Source organism: Esox lucius, chromosome 22 (assembly GCF_011004845.1).
Source record: "Esox lucius isolate fEsoLuc1 chromosome 22, fEsoLuc1.pri, whole genome shotgun sequence".
NCBI classification, from domain to species: domain Eukaryota; kingdom Metazoa; phylum Chordata; class Actinopteri; order Esociformes; family Esocidae; genus Esox; species Esox lucius.
The window spans coordinates 12,215,820-12,229,577 of NC_047590.1; positions in this window are offsets into that span (position 1 = coordinate 12,215,820).

Below are 13,758 nucleotides of genomic sequence, written 5' to 3' on the forward strand. Positions count from 1 at the left end.
GTGCAGTGTCTCTGATCAGTTTTATGGTGCAGTATCTCTGATAGGTTGAGGCAGTATCTCTGGCCGGTTTTGTGGTGCTGTATTTATGGCCGGTCTCTACACAGGAACACTGGATCTGAGTAATAACCAGATATCTTTATTTTGAATGCGATAATTGTTTATTTTTCAAGCTGTTGAGAAAATGTCTCGGCGGACATACACTTGGGGTTTTTACAAACCACTACAGTGGCATAATGAAGCATCACAGCAATGCTAACACACCATCTGACACTAATGTATGCTGGTGTTAAAACAAAACATGACTCCTTCCATTGCCTCTACTCCCCTGTGTACGTCCTGGTAGAAAGACTGATAGAGAAGTCCCATTCCACAGAAGACTACACATGGCTGATCTACTATAGATTCATGTATTGTTCATTTTCTTTAGCTCTTTCTGTTGGGGCTGTTCAGTATTCTTCAACTTCAAAAGGATTTCCTAAAGGATGCCAAAAAAGGGAATTGATTACATTTTCCTTATAGATTTATATTAATCCTTAAATTGTAACCAAGTTCACACCTACATTGTTCTATGGCAAAGTTTGGAGCAACTAACTTCACAGACTTCCTCGACCTTCAGAAAGACTGTAGGCTCTGCATCGTAGGTTTATTCAAAGTAGTGGGCTTTACATTAACTTTGATTAGGACCACTTCCTAATGAGCGATAATAAAGCGTAACGTCTGTACAATACAGTAAGCACCCGTACAGCCTTGTAATCAAGCGCTCCCAGTTGATGGTGTCATCGTTCGACGCCATGAAACCACCGCTTGGCTCCTCTAAGATCTGTTGTTCCACCGCAACTAATTGCCTGATCGACGGCACAGATTAACTCTGCAGAGCGTTATCAGGACGCCGGGGCGGCCAGAATATCTGTGACCCACTCTGTCTAATGAGCTCGCGGGTTAAGAGGAGAGATTGCATAGAGAGAGTGAAGAATGATGTTTGCAGACCCCAGGCTTTGTTTGTAGACCCCAGGTTATCAATTGCATTACTTTTAAAGGGATAAAGACCTCACTAATGTGAATCTGATCCGTTTTATATTCGGATGTAACAGGTTCATTACAAATATATAGTGGATGACACTATACTTGTCTATTTAGCCGCTATTTGATTAACAAATTATTTGATTAACAAATTATTTATTGGTGTAATTGTGCGTTGTCTAAAGTTTGTTGTTCATTCTGAGGTTTGCCTGCCTGCGTGACATTTGATGGTGATTGTCTTTACCAGGTATCCCAGAGTTCCTGCTCTGGCCCTGGGAGCGGGGCCAATGCCTGTCAATCAGCCGTAAGCCAATCCCGTGGACCGGGGGCTGTGCAGAGGATCGTGTTCAAGCTGCTGGGGATCTGCGAAGGTATCGGCGTGGCACCAAACCGCCAACACTATTTACAAGGCCAAACTTCAACAGGCTCATGTTCACCGGGCTGCAGATGAGTCTAGATTAACCTGCTCTGCCTCCCTGCAGCAGAGCAGACCAACCCTGAGACATAGCCTACCATGAGGAAACTAACCCTTTCAGATCCTGTTGCTCCACAACCTACTGTACAATATACCCGTCTACTCTGTGAGTGTGTGTCTCACTCTCTCACACACACACACACACACATAAACACACACACACAGTCCTCATATCACATTGTCCTCTCCATCACTTTTTTCTCTCAGTCATGAAATGTTTTATTTTTTATTTTGTTTCAATAATGAAGAGACAATTGCCGTCACACTGTTTCGTTTCAGTAGACCTGCAGTGTGTGGGTGTGGTTGATGGACATATCCTAACCCAGGCTGAGGACTTGGTATCACTTAATCTTGGTCATTACACATTTCTCATCATAAATGGATGCTAACTGATATAATTACGGGTGTAATACTTGTAAATTAAGGCAAAATGTCTGAGCTACTAACTTCATCATCTGCTCTACGATCACTGTGGGGGAAACCTACCGAAACGTCTGACCCGACAGACAGCAATTACTTAATGATACAGTCTGATTCACTGGCTTGGTTCCTGCGTTAGGAAACGAAATACCACATTAAAAACACATTAAGATGATACCCGTCCATCCTAAAGAAAATTCCTATTTTCTGTACATGGCCTTGGTAAGACTCTGGTAGTCCTGGCGTAGTTCCATGTCTCCAGGGCAGTCCGCCCTTGCAGTCGCCTGTGTTTACTGTCCCCCGGATTCACCATGGCAGCTCAGAGTCCCTGCTAGTGGGCGCGGGCCATATCATTGGTCGCTTCAATTCATTTGTATTGTCCCCCTAATCCTCTCCTGTCCATCAGAGCTCAATAAGTGTCTCTGCTGCTGGCGGCTCGCGACACTGGAAGAAGGAGGAGGAACTTTCATCTCGGATCAAGTGACAGGGAATGGGGGAACAATTGGCAAACAATTGCCCCCCCCCACCGTAGTCCTTCCTCCCTCCCCAGGGATGGTTGCCTGCTGCCTCCTGCCTAGAAAGGCAACAAACCAAACTATCAGAGGTATCAGTGACAGCAGTCTGGATAAAAGCCTGTGACCCCCTCCCCGCCCCCGCCCGACAACCACCGCCGCCCCCGACCGCCACCACACACAGTCCACGGTAGAGATAGGTCTTTAGCACATCGTCGCGATGTAGAGTAGGACCGTGACAGACGGCAACAAGCTAGCAAATTATGCTAGGAACCTCTACAGGGTCTCGGCTGCAGTCATCCACTGTGTCAACAGATTGAACCCATTTGAAGTCATCCCTGTGTCTGACAAAGTCCCTCTCTTCCCTCCATCTAACTCACTCCCCCTCCCTCTCTAACTCACTGTCTCCCTCTCTCTCTCTCTCTCTATCACTCAAGAGAGTATTGGATCGATGAGTAGATACTGAATGTACCGTCCAAGGCTTCTAGCAGATCAATCGATACAGACCCTCTCCGCTTTGGCATCTCCTCCAATAAACAAAAGTTTTTATGATATCTTGGCTGTGGAGGGAAACGTGGGCTGGGTGTGGGAGGGGTGTCTGTGTTCGTTGTCGCCAGAGACTCAGAGATTCAACCTTGAGAAGGCAGAGAAACGAAAGTGCGAGCAAGCCGAAGAGGGAGGAAAAAAGATCCGGGCCTTTTGTCTTCAATTAAAAGCGGCAGAGCGCTAGCTGAGACCCGGCATGAATAGAGGAAAATAGCACGACATGCCTCTCCAATCACAACAACTAGATATGAATGTAAAATATGTGCAAGGTTAGCAAACAGTGTCATAGTGTTGAGGCATTGAATGCATTGTATTCTCCCCCCCTGAAACCCATTTAGAAGCTTCTGGATCTTCTGGCTTATGAGTTCAGAACCTCTCCTCCTCCACCGCTTAAATATTCCTTCTCCTCCTTCTTTCAGGGCCACAGGAGGGAGAAAGAAGGTTCTAGGCCCCCTTACTCACCATGACCTTGCTCAGTGTTCCTCTGGGCTTCAAGCTGTTTCTCTTTTTGTAGCAAACAAACAGATAGATGAGGGCCCTTTGGCAAACCAGGAACAACATTGAATCTTGAACAAAGACTGATTACTTTGAGATAAAAAATATTGTTGATGATTAAAAGCAGCTAATTAACTCCTCAACCAGGCCACTGTTTTGTGTTGCCGATAAAAGAGGGTGCTTGGAAGGAGGTCCTTCTGGGTTCCAATGTAACAGTAATATGTCAAAACGTGGTCCAATTTTAAAGGATGCTTTGAAATATAACATGTCACAAAACAGTTATTCCCCTAAACACACCAAATTTCCACTCAGGTCAGGAGTCAACTGCTACAGGATGAAAAGACAAGAACTTTCAATAGAGGGGTGGAAAAGATTGGCATGGGGATTCTGGTGGTGCTTGAGTTGGGTGTTTGGGGGGGGGGGGGTTGTCTAGGGGTGTTGAGAGTGGGGGGTACTCTCAGAGCACCTGGTAATTAAAATGTCTAATCACAAGCAATTAGCGCTGCCAGAGAGATGTCCTCCTGCCCTGACTGGGAGCCCCAACAACTCTTCCTATGGGGGAGGTGAAGGAGAAGAAAAGGAGAGAGGAGAAGAATAGTGGTTATCTCCTGAGGAGAGAAGCCACCCAGAGTTGGGTCCTGAAGAGGAACGGAGCCACAAAGGAAGCAGAACATCTGCTGGAGGTTGCTGGAGTGTGCCAAGCAAGCACCGGGGCCAGGTGCAAAGGTTTAGGGGGGGGGGGGGCTGGGCACCGTGAGTGAGGTCCTTTCTCTGTCTCTCTCACTTTTCCTGACTCGCTCTCTCTTTCCATTGCCCCCGGCACCGTCTTTCTTGGCCCCTCGTCCTCAGTTGTTTGCTCACTCCCTCTCCTCTCTCATTCGCTTCGTTTCTTTCACTTCTTTCAGCCCAGTAAACACGCTCTCATAATCACCTGTTTCATTGTTTCGCAGGTCTGATACAGGCAGACCACGTGGGACAAGCAGCTTGTCCTGCCTTTAGCTGCACGGTTGTCTGGTATAATCAGGAACACTCATTTCTCACTCAGAAAGGGAAACTTTTAAATGAACTCCCAAGCTCTCAGTGTGCGCGTGCGCGTGTGTTTGTGACCCAGCACACTTACAGGTTCTCGGTTTCTCAGTTTAAAATGTGCGCTACGTCACCAAACATCCGAAGAGAAACATGAAGGGCCTGCGTCGGCTGTAATATATGCGGACAGACAGACAGACAGACAGACAGAGCTCGGGGTTGGTGGCTGAAATGAGAAGGGATTTGAGTATGGGCTGAGTAAGTAGCGTTTGGTGGGCGGGACCAGGCTAGACTGGGTAACAATCGCTCCCGCTGTCCCTCGGAGCCCCAGCCCGTTGACCTGGCTTAATTAGCCGTGTAATGATCTCGACCTGAGGGGGCCCGTGAGAGAGAGAGAGAGCTGTCCCGGTTCCCACAGACGAGTGCAGACAGCATCAATCTATGGGCTCTCGCTGAAAGACTGGCGGGAAGAAAAGCGACACCGGGCACAATGGCACGGAGAACTGCGGGTAACATATTTCACCCACTAATTAGGCAAGACCCGTTTCCATAGCCACAAACAGCCCAGCAGGCAGTCAGGAATGGGAGATACGGGTGGAGGTAGAGTGAGAGGTGGAGAGAGAGAGAGAGAGATAGATAGAGACTGGGAGAGATAGACAGAGAGGTGGAGAGAGAGAGAGAGAGAGAGAGAGAGAGAGAGACTGGGGCCTAGTTTAACCAAACCGTACCTGGTTCCGATTATGTCATTGCTCCCCATGTTATTGTTAGTTGTTTTATTGTAATGGCCTCTGGTCCTTTGTGCTCCTGAGTATAGGTCAGTGGGACTGACCTGAATCTTCCCTGAAAATAATAAACTCTGGATAATCTCTGGTTATCTTATTGACATAATGGGGACTACAGAGAGCATAGGATGTATGACCAGTGACTGAAAGGTTTCTAGATGTAATCCGGAGCAGGCGATGTGAAGGATGGGTTTTAGGATGGTAGTATCCTCAGTTGTTGCTTCAAAAGAAAATCTTCTCACTGTCAACTGTCCTGGTAAAAAAAAGTGTTAAAAAAATGAAAGAAATAAATGATCGCCCATAACAATCATAGGTATTATGTGACATTATTACATTGTTTCATCTGTTTTAATCTGTATTTCATCTGTTTTAATCTGCATTTCATCTGTTTTAATCTGTTTTTCATCTGTTTTAATCTGTTTTAAGCTGTTTTTAATCTGTTTTAATCTGTATTTCATCTATTTTAATCTGTTTTTCATCTGTTTTAATCTGTATTTTATCTGTTTTAATCTGTATTTAATCTGTTTTAAACTGTATTTCATCTGTTTTAATCTGTATTTAATCTGTTTTAATCTGTATTTCATCTGTTTTAATCTGTATTTCATCTGCTGTTACTTATACAGACAAGTCTTTAAGCGGATGCTCTTATCTATAGCAACGTACAACCCTGTTTCCAAAAAATGTGTGACGCTGCTTAAAATGTAAATAAAAACATAATACAATGATGTGCAAATGATTTAAGCCCTACATTCAATAGAAAATAGTATAAAGACAACATATCAAGTGTTGAAACAGACATTTCCCTGTTCCTTGAATTTGATGCCGGTAACACATTTCAAGTTGGGGCAGAGGCAACAAAAGACTGGAAAAGCTGTGTAATGCTAAAAAACTAAACCTGGTCGAATATCACACAACTGATTAGGTAAATTGGCAACAGGTCAGTAACATGATTGGGCATTAAAATATCCCTCCAGTGAGGATTGTGTGGGTAAATAGTGCAACAATATAAGAACAACATTTCTCAACATAAAATTGCAAAGAGTTTGGGGACCACATCATCTACAGTACATAATATTATTAAAAGATTCAGAGACCTCTGATAAATCGCTGTATGCAAGGATGGCCGTGATCTTCGGGCCATCTGTTGGTATTGCATTAAAAACAGACACGATTCTGTAGTTGAAATCAGTGCATGGGCTCAGGAACACTTCCGAAAACCATTGTCTGTGAACATAGTACATTGCTGCATCCACAAATGCAAGTTAAACTCTACCATGCAAAGAAGAAACCATATGTAAACAAGATCCAGAAACGCTGCTGCCTTCGCTGGGCCCGAGTTCATTTAAGATGGACTGAGGAGATGTGGAATACTGTCGTGTGGTCTGACAAATCAAAATGTGAAATTATTTTTGGGAATCATGGATGCTGTGTCCTCCGGACTAAAGAGGAAAGGGACCCTCCAGCTTGTTATCAGTGCACAGTTCAAAAGCCAGCATCTGTGATGGTATGGGGGTGCATTAACGCACATGGCATGGGTGACTTGCACATTTGTGAAGGGCACCATTAATGCTGAACAATATATACAGGTTGGGGAGCAAGTTTTGCTGCCATCCAAGACCAGAAGTATTTTCAAGGAAGGCCTTGCTTATTTTAGCAAGACAATGCCAAACAACATTCCACATGTTTCACAAGACCATGCTGTTGTGATCCGTCGTAAAAGAGTCCGGCCTATTGGCCTATTGAAAACATCTGGCACATTATGAAACAAAAAAATAAGACCAAGGAGACCCTGAACTGTTGAGCAGCTGCAATCCTATATCAAGCAAGAATGGGAATACATTTCACTTTCAAAACTACAACAATTTGTCTCCTCAGTTCCCAAATGCTTAGAGTATTGTTAAAAAAGAGCTGGAAATGGGGTTGTTTTTGGAAATGGTGTTGTACAGTACACCAGTGAAGGCATCCATTTCATATAATGGCTACATGTGGAAATCAAACCCAGCCTGTTGTTGTAGGCACTTGCCAACCAGGCTACACACGACATAGTAAACATGCCAATTAAGGATGGTTTGAAGCAGCTCTCCTGTATTGGAATGCTGTGATATTCAAGTTGATTGACCAGTGTAACCCTTATCTAGACTGCTGATTGGCCAACTCATCCTCCACAGGAGTGTGATGTCATACTTCTGAGTCTTATTTTAACTAGCCTGTTAGAGATGAGTTTAAGATGTGTTTTTATTTATTTATGCAGTGCTTTGGCCACTAACACCAGCAAATTAGTCGGTATAAGTCAACAGAATAATAACTTTTAAATGGGTAGATACTTTAAGTACAATCCATTGAATGACAACAATTCTTCAACTATAAACACTTAGAAGCCGCCCCCCCCCCCCCCCCCCCCCAACCTCACCTTCTCTCGCTGATAATTTGTTTCCATGGCAGATTTTATTTATTCATGAGTTATAAGATACAGTTTCTGATGGAGATACTAATGAGTTGTTTGGTACTGACTTTGGATAGAGGTTGGTGTAGAACTGTGAGGGTGATGAACTTTACTGGGGGTGGGTCAAGGCTACTTTTAGACGGAGGATTATGTTCCCGTCAACCACCTGCAATTGATATATTTTATACATTATATAATATATCAGTTGCAACCCTGCATTGTGTGTTATGGATGGTATTGCATTTTACATTTTGTAACATTTCATTGATTGTTGCTGTATTATTGGTCTCACTTGCAAACATTGCGTCTCAATAAGCTTTTGGTCTTGTCAAATAAACGTAAAATACAATAAAGAAATAAATGTAAGACCAGACATGACAGCCATTCATCTTTACAAAACAGTTATTAACAATTCAAGGGAATCATCCACTATAAATGATAAATAGAGAGGATGTAATAACAGACTCAGATACTGAACATATTCCTTAGAGCAGAGGTCTCAAACCGGTTCCACGGAGGGCCATGTGTCTGCAGGCTTTTGGGTTTTCCTTTAAATTGGTTCCCAGTTCAGACCTAAACAACCAGATGGGGGTAGAAACGAACCAATTAGTGACCTAATTAGTCAATTAAGTACAAGGTGAGAGCGAAAACCTGCAGACACTCTGCCCCCAGTGGAACCGGTTTGAGACCTCTGCCTTAGAGCCTTAAACTATCATAGTTTAATCCAGATGAATGACACTTGTGGCCAGATTTAGTTCTGAGATCCATTTTTATTGTGTACAAATGGGTGAAAATCGTAATTGTTCTACGCTACCTTCCCAAGGTAATGTAGTACACTTTTCAGACTGAAATTCCTGGCTGCTACTAAGGTCTAAAGAAAATGTCTCACTTAGTGTGTATTGCAGGGGAATGAGCGGTGAAGAATTAAGTCGGGTCAAAAATATATTTAGATTTTTGGTAGCAACTTAAAAAATGTCACATTGGCACATAAAAAATTCTACTAGTACCAGCAACAGCACTTTTTCAATAGGGAGCACCATGTTAGTAACCAGGTAAACAACACACTCAGTGAGTTTATATACATTCCAGGTCTGGAAGAGCCAAAGCGCACTGCAAGCATGTGTTGAGCCTTACCACATTCCTCTGGCCCAGCGAGAGCTTCTCTTTATATGCTGTGAAAAGGAAATAGTATTTACATATTATGTAAATTTTATTCAAATGAATTTGTCATCAGGACAATAGTCGTCGTCGACACGGCCTTATTCAAAACCAGTGAAAAAATGTAGGCCTTAATGAACAGCATTTCAAATAAAATACCCAGAATTGGCCAATCAAACATAATTTAGCTTGCGAACAGTGTAACCATGCAAGTTTGAACAATGTCTATAAACACGTGGCCATATATCTAATTAATTGACAGAAACACTATGTCCCTATCTGTAGTCAACTACGAGGAGGTGCACAGAAATGGGGAATTGGAATAGATCTTTTTGTAGGACTTTTTTTTAGGTCATTCAAAGATGGCAATTCACACCAAAATCTGCGATATGAAGATACACGTGACATAACACTTTTCAATGTGAGAAATAAGACTGTCGACCAATCAGCACTTGAATGTGACAGGGATAAAGCTCCCATCCTCTCCCTCAAGAAAGCAGGGACTGGTGGTGAGAAAATATGCTAACCAAAAATCTGACTGGTTGATGGACGCAAACAACGTTGTCCACAAAATAACATACACATTTGATATATTCTGTTTGGAGAAAAAAAAGTAAGCTGAGGCAGACTAGCAAGGTGTCATATCGTAATTTCAGTAAAACTGTTTTTGTTGCTGGTCATGTTTGCATTCAAGCAACACACAAGTATGAAGCTAGTAAGCTGCTATAACCACGTTAGGTTTTGCTTGGGGCTAGCTCACTAACTTGTTTAGTTTGTTGAAGATTGTTGTCTACGGTATCTATAAAGTTGAATACACATTCAACTGTTAAAATGAATTCAAACTCATTGCTAAGAACATTAAGAAATACTGATGTTCTTCATTGTTTTTAAGGATAGTTAAATAATCTGTTTCTTGTTGGACGTGTGAAATTACGTTATTTAACAAGTTAATTTTGTCATGCAAAGACTCAAATGGCATTCCGTTGCTGACGAATTCTACTATATGTTGACTATAACCTTTCTGCAGGTGTCTAGCTAGCTTTGGTGGAATTTAACTTTGTATTTGCTGCACTTGTTAGTACATCCCTTTTGTTTTAAATGAAATAACTACGACTGGCTGAGTTGCTGACGTTAGCAACAAACTTTCCATATCACATTATTTTCATGACATCAAACTTCCTACATATGGATGATTAGTAGACAAAAGTAACTGGTGGTAAAATGTCACTAAGATGTGCTTATCAACTTTATTCTGACTTACTGTTTAGTTGTTGGTTATTTCAGCATGTGTAAGCCAATGGATAGGGCTGAGTTACATCCCTTGAGACCCATTGTGTGTCTTCAGCAATTATGAGCAATGCACCTCATGCCAGTTTGCCTGTAGCAGTAACCTACACGCCTGTTTGCATGTAACAGTAACCTACACGCCTGTTTGCATGTAGCTGTAACCTACACGCCTGTTTGCATGTAACAGTAACCTACACGCCTGTTTGCATATAGCTGTAACCTACACGCCTGTTTGCATGTAGCTGTAACCTACACGCCTGATTGCATGTAGCTGTAACCTACACGCCTGTTTGCATGTAACAGTAACCTACACGCCTGTTTGCATATAGCTGTAACCTACACGCCTATTTGCCTGTAGCAGTAACCTACACGCCTGTTTGCATGTAGCTGTAACCTACACGCCTGTTTGCATGTAGCTGTAACCTACACGCCTGTTTGCATGTAACAGTAACCTACACGCCTGTTTGCATATAGCTGTAACCTACACGCCTGTTTGCATGTAGCTGTAACCTACACGCCTGTTTGCATATAGCTGTAACCTACACGCCTGTTTGCATGTAACAGTAACCTACACGCCTGTTTGCATATAGCTGTAACCTACACGCCTATTTGCATGTAGCTGTAACCTAAATGCCTCTTTGCATGTAGCAGTCACCTACACGCCTGATCCACTGTGTGCCTGTGAGTATGTAGCTGGAACTCATTTAAATATTTGGTATTCAAATATTAATAAAATTTTCTTTACACATGCCCGCGACCTTTTGAAAATCTTTGCCGACCCACATTCGGGACGCGGCCCATCAGCTGAGAAACGGTGAAACAAAACACACTCAGGTATATGCTGAAACACACTCCCTGGTTGTATCCCTCTCAATACTACACCGTTGAGCTGGTTTACCCATATCTATATTGGAATATCGTGCCTGCTCCCTTCATCAATCATCAGGCCTTTGAGGGCCTGAGCCTTTGAACAGTGAGGCGGGAAGGACACGGCAATTACCTGTGATCGATAGCAGTAAATATGAAACCAAAGCCAGGCCTACGGAGCCACCCAGCCATGCACCAAGCCACCCAGGCATTAGAGCACCCATCTACCCACTCGACCACGGCTGGGGTGCAGGGACACGGTTGGAGTGGACGGTTAAGAGGAATGATACGCTAGATAACCTAAGCAGCAGGCAGACCCTTCCATCTACATCCCACACAAACCCTACAATTTATTGCGATGCAAAACTGTTGTGGGATGTTAGACTTGAGACATAACACACGCCTATGGGTGAGAGTCTCCATTAGTCGGCCTATTGTAGTTCTAGTGATGTATATTATCGCACCGACCTCTGTAAAATAAACACGGTTCGATGAGAAAAATACAGTATTATATGAATTGCTCATCTGTAAAACACTGTGTCCCTTGTTATTCCCTCTGTCTGATCCCTGTCTCGTCCCTGTCTAACTGGTTGTCTCCGTGTCCGTCCTCGTGTCTGTCTCTGGGTCTCTGGCTCTGAGCGGGGAGGCGTGGCTTCTCCAAGACACCACTGTTATTGATGACGCCTGCTCCCCTTGATAAGAAAACGCGTAAAATCAATCAACTTGATCGGGGGGCCAAGAGTGAGGCTCGGCAGGAGGGCTGTCCTTGTCCTTGTCGAACGTCTCGCTCTAGACAGGTAGGAAGGAGAGAGCAGGGAAGCGACTCGTCTCACAGTCCGACCTTATCGACATGCTTATGTGACAGTGATGCGGCTGAAATACACTGACTTATTTTTCCAATATGTTGTAATGTTTAAAGCCCGTCTGTCTTGACCAGGTCTAACTTGACAAACGGAGCGAAAACATGTTGACCACATTAACCAGGGAGTATTACTGAGGAAAAGGTGTCTGTACGGTGTACTCCACTGGCCTCCAGCATGTCTGTTCAAATAGAACATTCAGGGCGGATTCTTTTCATTTCAAATTGTCCTTTCTGTGCGTTGTGATTAAAACGGAGTTAGCGTATTATATTTTTAACATAACCGAAGAGCTTGTGGAAATAAATACTTTCAAATTGCGTAGGCTTTCATCTGCTCACATTACAAGTAAAATAGTCCCCATAACATGATTTACAATATCAATTGCATGTCTTTTTCTCCTTATTAGAATATGAATATATAGCAATACGTTGCCACTGGCACTTGGAAGCCATTCAACATTCAGGAAAGGAATGAATCATAATTGGATTAGGAGAGTTGCGATTCTAATAGAACACTAAACGAAGTCCTCGTTTGGTAGACCTGATGGAATAATGCATACCCATTTTGGTTGCTAACAATCCACCCACAGAGCTAACTTTGCATAGCACCAAAACAAGCAGCACAGTCGCCTGTCTTCTTCTTCCCTCTGGCCTACCGAAAATATCGTTCTGATTCAAATAAATCTTATTTCATTCTGAAAATAACATCTGTCAGAATGTATAATAATAATGTCACTGTGATCTACAAAACAAGACTGTGCTTTGTCCAGCATTGTAGAAGTGATGGGGCCAAATGACATGTAAAATAATAAAAGCTATTCAGGGATATTGTTTGCCTCATTATATTACAGGACATGCTCGTCTCTCACATTAGTGAGGAGACAAAGGGGATGTAGTGATATACAATCCCATAACAGTATGAATGAATCTACAGGCTTACACAGGCTACCATGTGTGGACCATGTATTCACTTTAACTGTACCCTTTTGGTCATGACAATTCGCCCCACAAATTGCTTCTTGTAGGGTAATAATAAAATTGTATTGTATTGTATTGTGTTGTGTAGTCACATCAAGATGAGCTCGCAAAGGTACGGAATGGAATTTCTGCCCAATTGACTCCATTAAGGTGAGAGGTTAGGTGTGTTGTGAAGCTTTCGGTTCCCACTCCCAGTCTAGCCAGGTCCTGATTTGAGTTCAGCGTTCAGGGGCTACTGTGCCGGCCACTTGGAGTCACAGGTGTCACCAGTGTCATGGCAACTGTCACAGGCTCCGCCTTAATGGCTCTGAGGGTGAGACGGGTCATGCAGCTTAATCTAGAGCCAAAATGGCCAAACGAAACACACAGGCCTCATCAGGTCACGGTCATTTGGAATGACTGAGAGACTTGGAATTAGGATTTTATTAAAATGTAAATCATTTCTGTAATACACATTATTGTGCTTCTTGTCAGCTGTCATGGAGGTGAATTAGATCTGTCGTTGTTTTAGAGTGTACTTTCACCTAACAGTCATGATTTAATAGTATGTCTGGGTTACTTGTCCATACTGCTTGCTTGAATTCAAGTTGCACCCCTCCCTCTACCAAGAAATAATTGAAAAACTTTTTAAATAACTTGAGAATAACCTTTACAGCTAAAGTACCAATAAGAACTGTCGGCAAAGGTCCATCTTCGAACAAAAAGTAGTTCAGGTAGAATCCCCCCGCCCCCCCCCCCCCCCCCCCCCCCCCCCCCCCCCGACACGATTCTACTCAGAGTGTACTGATCCATTATTGAAACATCATTTTAAGTCAGTAATGAACGGGCAATTCCACGGACAAAGAAAAAAAAGTGTAATGATTCATAAACAATCTTAGCAAATAACAGCA